The following is an 8736-nucleotide window of genomic DNA, read 5'->3' as shown; positions in this document are numbered from 1 at the left end:
TTTCATGTTGTGACCTACCCCTAACAACAGGCCCAAGTGCCACAAAACATCAACGTGGACTAGCTACTTCCATTAGAAAAGTAAATAGTTCTGGAGACTTCTATGTGTGAGTTAGACAGTCTAGGGTTGCCAGCTCTGGGTTGGGAAATACCTGGAGATTTTGGGGGTGGAGCCTGAGGAGGGCGGGGTTTGGGGAAGGGAGGCACTGCAATGCCATAGAGTCCAATTGCCAAAGTGGCCATTTTCTCGAGGGGAACTGATCTCTATCAACTAGAGATCAGTGGTACTAGCAGGAGATCTCCAGCTAGTACCTGGAGGTTGTCAACCCTAAGACAGTCCCCTTAGAAACACCAGAGCAAATATCACTGCAATTAAATAAAGTTTGTTTTGTCAGATCACCTGTGTAGCCCGTATACAGGCAGAAAAATAGGGTATAAATTTTGCAAAAGATATAAATAAAAGTAAAACAAATCCTGCTCTTTGAAGAAGTTGTCTGTATCCTAGGAGTGCTTTCGGAGTTGCGGTTAAGAAATTTCCCCCCTTTATACCTCTGAAGTACATTTTAATGCTTCTTGCAAGGTTTTTATGAGCATTTCCAGAGTCCATCTGTGGGTTTTAATAACAGAATCTGGGAGGGGTTTATGTTTTCTCTTTCTATAACCTTTCGAACGCTATGGTGCTTGGGAAGGGCCCAAGCAACCCAAGAATGTTTGGGAATCGTTGATAGAACTTCAAGACAAATTCGAGAAACAATTAATGTATTCTGAGCCCAGAAAGAATTACAGGTCTTGGGCAAAGGTGGTCTGGGCAATCGCTAACTAGGACTAGGGTTGCCACCGCTCCAGGTTGAGAAATACCTGGAGATTTTGAGGATGGAGCCTAAGGTGGGTGGGGTTTGGGGAAGGGAGGGAAACAGCCATCTTCTCTTCACAGAAAGGCTCACCTTGCCTTAAGGGGGAAGTCACCCCCCCATCCTAATCAGAGCTGGGGCCCTAGTGTAATGCCTGGAATCATTATATGCCATGGGAAATGTATTGGAAATGTATTCTTTGATTTGAAATATATTCTTTGTATTCAATAAAGTATATCTGCACTCAGGAACCTGCCACACTCAGCATATTAGAGGTGGCTTGTATGTTACACCAAGCACTTGCATTTGTTACTGGCCTCAAGTATAAGAGGCCCACTGTTGCTCCTTAGTTAGAAGCTAATTAAAGAAGCCATAGATGGCCTATGCTTGCATAAGCTGGTTTTCCAGAGATAAGAACCAGCTAGGAAACCTCTTAGTTAAGCCTTGGCAGCTGCCAGGGTCCAAGATAAGAAGAACTGCAGTAACTTAGGATCAAACAGAGCAGCACCGGACACTGTAGGGTTAGGGTTAGGGTTAGTGAGCATGAGATCATCATTAGTGAGCATGAGATCATCACTTTCTCTGTAACCGCCTTCAATGCTGTAATAGGTTATGCTAATTTGGGGGTCCTGAGTATTGGGCATTTGGGTCTTTACGTGTGTATTACACCTATGTAACCACCCATTATCGAAGTCTATATTCGTGCTTGCGATCCTTTGATGTGTGTGTGAATCGTCCTGCGCATTTGGGCAGTTTTCACCCGGTGTGGATATTGGGCCTAATAAACAAACTGCTTTGAACTATCAACCACCTACTGTGTTATTGTCATTGGGAATTGATACAATAACACAGGCACTTCACTAGTGCTTGGGGTTGCCAATTTCCAGGTGCTGACTGGAGATCTCCTAGGATTACAAATGACTTCCAGGCAACAGAGATCACTTCACCTGTCGCCCAGTGTCTCGAAAAGATTGAGAACCCCTGCTTTATACGGTCACATTTGGAATAGTGTGTACAGTTCTGGTAGCTCTGGAAATGGCTCAGGAAAGGGAAACCAAATTGATGTAGGAGTTGGAGCACCGTCCCTATGGCATTGAAGTCCCTCCCCTCCCCAAACCCCGCCCTCCTCAGGCTCCGCCCCAAAAACCTCCCGCCGGTGGTGAAGAGGGACCTGGCAACCCTACCTATGAAAGGAGAGTAATCTGGGCTTTATTTAGCTTACAAGGTTGGGAGGGGGGAGTTATTAAGGGAGGAAACAAGTTAAAGGGTTCTAAAACCGAGAACAAAAATATTAATACTTGCTATCTTGCAATAAAACTGATAGGCAAAAATTAATGAATGGAATTCAGTGCTGGAGGACATGGTGATGGTCAATAGCTCAGATTACTTTTAAAAATTGTGCCACAAATTCACAGAATATAGGTCTATTAGCCATGACAGCTAAATTGAGCTGCCATGTTCAGAGGCAGTATACCTTTTAGTTCCAGGTATGGGGGATTTACAATGGGGCGTTAGGCTGTCGCCTTCATGCTCTTCTTGCAGGCTTCCCAGAAATAGGGGAAGGGCGGTGGCTCAGTGTTACAACATCTGCTTTGCAGAAGGTGCCAGGTTCAATCCCTGGCATCTCCAGTCTAAAGGACCAGGTAGTAGGTGATGCGAAGACCTCCACCTGAGACCCCGGAGAGCTAGGGTTGCCAGGTCCCTTTTCTCAACCGGCAGGAGGTTTTTGGGGTGGAGCCTGAGGAGGGCAGGGTTTGAGGAGAGGAGGGACTTCAATGCCATAGAGTCCAATTGCCAAAGCGGCCATTTTCTCCAGGTGATCTGATCTCTATCGTCTGAAGAGCAGTTGCAAAAGCAGGAGATCTCCAGGTACTACCTGGAGGTTGGCAACCCTACAGAGAGCCCTTGCCAGTCTGAGTAGACAATATTGACCTTGATGGACCAATGGTCTGATTCAGAATAAGGCAGCTTAATGTGTGTGCTCAAGTCTGTCTGGCTATCTGCTGGAAACTGGACTCTGGACCAGAAGAACCCTAGGTGTGATAGATAGGGTTGCCAGGTCCCTCTTCGCCACCGGCGGGAGGTTTTTGGGGCAGAGGCTGAGGAGGGCGGGGTTTGGGGAGGGGAGGGACTTCAATGCCATAGAGTCCAATTGCCAAAGCGGCCATTTTCTCCAGGGGAACTGATCTATATCGGCTGGAGATCAGCCGTAATAGCAGGAGATCTCCAGCTAGTACCTGGAGGTTAGGAAAAACCTGGAGGTTGGCAACCCTAGTGGCAGAAGAGGAATCATCTTAGGTTCTTAGATTCTGACCAAGCCACAACTGAAACCTAGTCTGGGGATGTAACTCCCAAGGGCTTTTGCTCTAACCGCTGTTCGCATCATTCCTGAAGTTGCTTTGATGCAAAGTCCTTGTGGCTGTTGCGGGGCGGGGAGGAGGGCATGCGAGGAAGGGAGGGAGAGACAGCTGCCAAAGCCCGATTTAAGGGACCAGGGTTTTTTTTGGGGGGGGGGAGTTGCGCCCGGCTGCCAGGAGTGAGTAAGCCAAGGGAGCGGGTGCGTGAGCAGGAGGGGAAGGTAATTAAAGAGGGAGGCGCTAGCCACAGCATGTTCCCACAAATGAAGGCCCTGGGGCTGTAGACACCGAACAACAAAGGACTAAGCAATTATTTGGCTCCAGTGGAAGGTGCTGGTCCCAGCGAGGGAGCTGGTTTGAGCTGGCCACCCTGGGGCAACGCGGAGGTTTGGCGCAGGGCGGAGGGGCCAGGGCTATCCGTAAATGCCCTCGTTACTAGGGGGACCTGGAGCAGCAAGATGCTCTTAGAAGGAGGTGCCCCAAAATCTGCATTGCAGGAAGGGGGAGGGTTGCAGTTCTTGCCTCCGGGGGTGTTTGGAAATCCATTGGGGGCCTGCAGTCAAAATGATTCGCTTCCCCCCCACCCCAGTTGTGGGTGTTTTATGTGCAGCGGCAGCACCTGGCGGGGGCGAGTTCTGCACCTGTTTCGTCCATGCTATCTTTCCGCCCTAGACATTTTCCTGTGTGTTTTAACTTCTTTCTCTGGCATCTTTTCTGAAATGCCTGTGGTGGTATCAGAGGAACAGGCCCCACATCTTTACATGGCTTTTATTAGTCACAGAAGGGAAAATAAAGGCAGGCAAAGGCTTCTTTCACTCTTCCAGCATCAGGGGACTGAGCTATTTCCCTTAAAAAATCCTAGGAAGATTCTTTCACCAGTCTCCCAGCCTCATATAGAAGGTATTTTTAGGTATGGGATGAACAAGTCCTATGATCTTACGAGGAGGAGGAGCAGAAGAAGAAAAAGGAGTAGGAGTTGGTTTTTATATGCCAACTTTCTCTGCCACTTAAGGAAGAATCAAACTGGTTTACAATCACCTTTCCTTCCCCTCCCCACAACAGACACCCTGTGAGGTAGGTGGGGCTGAGAGAGCTCTAAGAGAGCTGTGACTAGCCCGAGGTCACCCCGCTGGCTTCATGTGGAGGAGTGCGGAAACAAATCCCGTTCACCAGATTAGCGCCCACTGCTCATGTGGAGTGGGGGAATCAAACCCGGTTCTCCAGATCAGAGTCCACTGCTCCAAACCACCACTCTTAACCACTTATCATGCTGGCTCTCAACTATCTTGACCCAACTATCTACACAACAGAACCATTGTCCACACTGGGGAAATTGCAGTTGGAGCAGAAAACCTTAAGCAACATTGGACATGGTTTAGTTCCATGTGCACACTGGAATGTGTAATGTTGGACAAGGAGATGAGGGGATACAGGTTCTAATTCCCACTCTGCCAGGAAACTTGCAGGGTGACTGGGGCCTGCCACTCTCTCTCTCTCAGCCTAACTTCCTTCACAGGGTTGTTGTGAAGATAAAAGCAGAGGAGGGGAGATTAATGTACTACCCTGAACTCCTTGCAGGAAGGACGGGATTAAAATGTAGTAAATTTTAAAAAAAAAATTAAATTCACATATATCGTAAGGACGGCATGACATGTTGCAGCCGCAAATATACTTCCCAAACACAATGGTCATTTATGCAGGGCTGTTTCCCTCGCGGTGACCCCGCCGACTACTTAGGGGCTCTGCTTTGATTATGCTTGCATTTTACGACCGTCAGAGGTCGCCTCGCTCTCCCCGCGTGTTTTTCCTGTGTTTTCTGGATGCTGGCTAAACACAAATCCAGAAAAGGTGCTGAAATGCGCAGGGAGAGTTAGGTGACCTCTGACGGGTCGGAAAATGCAAGCATAATCAAAGCAAGTCCCCAAAGTAGTCGGCGGGTTGACGGCAAGGAATCAGCCATGCATAAATGGCCTATTACTTTTTAAATTAAAAACTTTTAATGCGTGCTTGTTAGATAAAAAACTTTTAAAGCGTGCTTGTTAGGTAAGGCTGCCAAGAGGGGGAGTGGGGGGGGCAAAATTCTGAGGATGCCGGTCACTCCAGGGACTAGGGTTGCCAACCTCCAGGTACTAGCTTAGGGTTGTCAGGTCCCTCTTCACTACTGGCGGGACGTTTTGGGGGCGGAGCCTGAGGAGGGTGGGGTTTGGGGAGGGGAGGGACTTCAATGCCATAGAGTCTAACTACCAAAGCGGCCATTTCCTCCAGGGGAACTGATCTCTATCGGCTGGAGATCAGTGGCAATAGCAGGAGATCTCCAGCTACTACCTGGAGGTTGGCAATCCTATACTAGCTGGAGATCGCCTGCTATTACAACTGAGCTCCAGCCGTTAGAAATCAGTTCACTTGGAAAAAATAGCCACTCTGGCAATTGGACTCTATGGCATTGAAGTCCCTCCCCTCCCCAAACCCCACCTGCCTCAGGCACCCATGCAGCTGGGCAGGTTGTGTTTTGCTTTCATGCAGAGTTTGAGTTGACTCTGAATGGGGTGAGGAGAGCTCCAGGAAAACGTTGTCTAGGTGACCCACAGTAACTCAGCAGTTCTGTTGCTGGATAACAGTAATCTGGGTTAGGGTGGGCACATCATTGTTGAGACAGAAGACCTCTAAAATAAAAATCACTGAACTCCAAAAGAGAGCCCCAGAAAGATATATTTGGAATTCAGGGACAGACAGAAGGAGGCAAACAAGAAAAGATACCAAAAACCAGAAAGAAGTGTTACTTGGCTGGTCCAAGGCTAACTAGATACCAGAATGGGTTGTGGGGGAGAATCAGTGAGCAGAGGGAAGGTTAAGGGCCTTCTCCCTCATCCTCATTCTCCTCTGCAAATGCCATCCCCAGTTCCCGCATGAATATATTGCAAGGCAAACACAGGATTGAGAAACCCGCATTTGCCTGGTAGTGTGTGATTCTGCTCTTTAGACAATCCGTTGTAGTATTTCTGCTGAGCTCCCACAGCCTAACAATCTTCTTTTGGCACCAATGCCTTCTACCCTTCCCACAAACAAATTCCCCTTTACTCATGTTTTCTGCAGATTCTTGGATCACTCCTTGGGGAGTGGCTGTGGCTCACTGGTAGAGCATCTGCTTGGCATGCAGAAGGTCCCAGGTTCGATCCCCGGCATCTCCAGTTTAAGGGACTAGGAAAGTAGGTGACGTGAAAGACCTCAGCCTGAGACCCCAGAGAGCCACTACTGGTCCGAGTAGACAATACTGACTTTGATGGACCAAGGGTCTCATTCAGTATAAGGCAGCTTCATGTGTCCATGTGTCCTACATCTGTATACCCACAAAAAATGTGAAATGGAAACAAAAATGGTGTGTGAATATAACCAAGAGGCTGGCCCTAGGAAACCTGACATTTCATAAAGGGCTGCAAAACCTGACCAGAAAAAAGCTGTGATAGGGAGATGAAACTCTCAGATATACCACCTTTCTATCCAGAGGGCATAGTAATGTGCTTGGACTATGCTCTTTCCCTAGAGTGGAGCAAAGACTGATGGTGAACTTTTCAGATTATTATTCTCCCACTGACTGCAGCAGTGGGAAATGGGAGCTGGGGGTAGGGAATCCCCTGGTGGGAGCTTGGTAGCCCTGTATCATAGAAGGGTTGCCAACTGTAGTTAGCAATGCAGTAGGAGTATCAGGGGTGTATGTGATAACCATTTGTTGAGCCAGCGTGGTGTGGTGGTTAAGAGCAGTGGTTTGGAGCAGTGGAGTCTGATCTGGAGAACCGGGTTTGATTCCCCACTCATCCACATGAGCGGTGGAGACTAATCTGGTGAACTGGATTTGTTTCCCCACTCCTCCACATGAAGCCAGCTGGGTGACCTTGGGCTAGTCATTCTCTCTCAGCCCCACCGACCTCACAGGCTGTCTGTTGTGGGGAGGGAAAGGGAAGGTGGTTGTAAGCTGGTTTGATTCTTCCTTAAGTGGTAGAGAAAGTCGGCATATAAAAACCAACTCTTCTTCTTCTTCTTCACTTACAGCATGAAACCAGAAGTGGTGTGATCCTGTCAGGGCAATGCTCTATGGTTAAATGCTCTATGGATAAACCATAGAGTTCAGGGTGAATCCTAGAACACCATGCCAACATGATGATGTCCCTTCCAGTTTTGTGCTGGAAGCTACATCGGACATCAGTGTGATGCCAAAGAGCACCCCCATTTCCCCCCATCAGCCTGTCAAGTGGTGGCAGGAACAGGGGGCCTGGGCCAGGAGGTCTCCTGCTATTAGGGTTGCCAGGTCCTTCTTCCCCACCAGCGAGAGGTTTTTGGGGTGTAGCCTGAGGATGGCGGGGTTTGGGGAGGAGAGGGACTTCAATGCCATAGAGTCCAATTGCCCAAGCGGCCATTTTCTTCAGGTGAACTGATCTTTATCGGCTGGAGATGAGTTGTAATAGCATGAGATCTACAGCTAGTACCTGGAGGTTGGCAACCTTATCTGCTATAGTGGGAGAAGTGGCCCCTCTATGCCATAGTAACCATTCCTAGATACTTCTGAGGTTTGCAGTAGCAGTTCTCCATAGATAGCTTCCAGTACCCAAACCTATTCTCACATCTTCCCCAGAAGGATCTCAGGTAGAAAGTGTTGGGAAGGACCTTGCTTTACCCGAGGCCTTTGGGGGGGGGGGCTGATTGCAGTTTATGTTAGGAAAACTGAGTTAGAGGGACCCCCCCCCCGGTGGTCTGACCCAGTAGGAGGTAGCTTCATATGTTTATACATACCCTTCCATATTCAATACCCCTTGAGATCTTACCATTGCTCCCACTACTAGTAATCTATCCCGAATATCCCACACTTACAGCAACTGGACCAAGTCATCTCCCTGGGGGTAGCAACCTTTCATAACTGAGGAGTCAAAGTAAGCCGGAATTCACAACAAGAGCTCAACAAAGGTTGGACCAAGAAAGCCTATTTGCAGACACGAAGCAATTTAGCAATATTGAAAACTGACACGTAGATTAATAACCCATGAAATTTCCACAGCACAAACACTGGCTGTTGTGAATCCTTTATTAGAAAGTGTCACACACACAAGGACTCACAATAAGTAATAAAAATGCACCGGCGCATCCTGCCCAAATGGATTTAGTGCTCTGGCTGGCATAAGTCTGTGCATGGCTGGCCAAGGTTCACTTCTGTCATTTCCCTTTCTGTAGAGCATCAGTAAGAAGCCCTTTATCATTTCAGAAATCTTTGCTTGCTGTTCCCTTCACATACTAGTTATTCTGGCATCCTGCCTACCCCGCCAAGATACCTAAACGTAAAGATTTCCTTTTTCTTTCTTTCCTTTCCCTTTTTGTAAAGAGCCCTATTTGGTTCCTTACGAGAGCCAGCATGATGTAGTGGTTAAAGGTCTTTTATGCATGGCGGTTTCCCTCGCAGTCGCACCTCTGACGACTTTGGGTCTTTGTTTTGATTATGCATGCCTTTTCTGACCGTCAGAGGTCGCCTCGCTCTCCCCCTGC

The sequence above is a fragment of the Euleptes europaea genome, chromosome 18 (assembly GCF_029931775.1).
Source record: "Euleptes europaea isolate rEulEur1 chromosome 18, rEulEur1.hap1, whole genome shotgun sequence".
Taxonomy (NCBI): Eukaryota; Metazoa; Chordata; class Lepidosauria; order Squamata; family Sphaerodactylidae; genus Euleptes; species Euleptes europaea.
Note: the sequence above shows the minus strand (reverse complement) of the source record.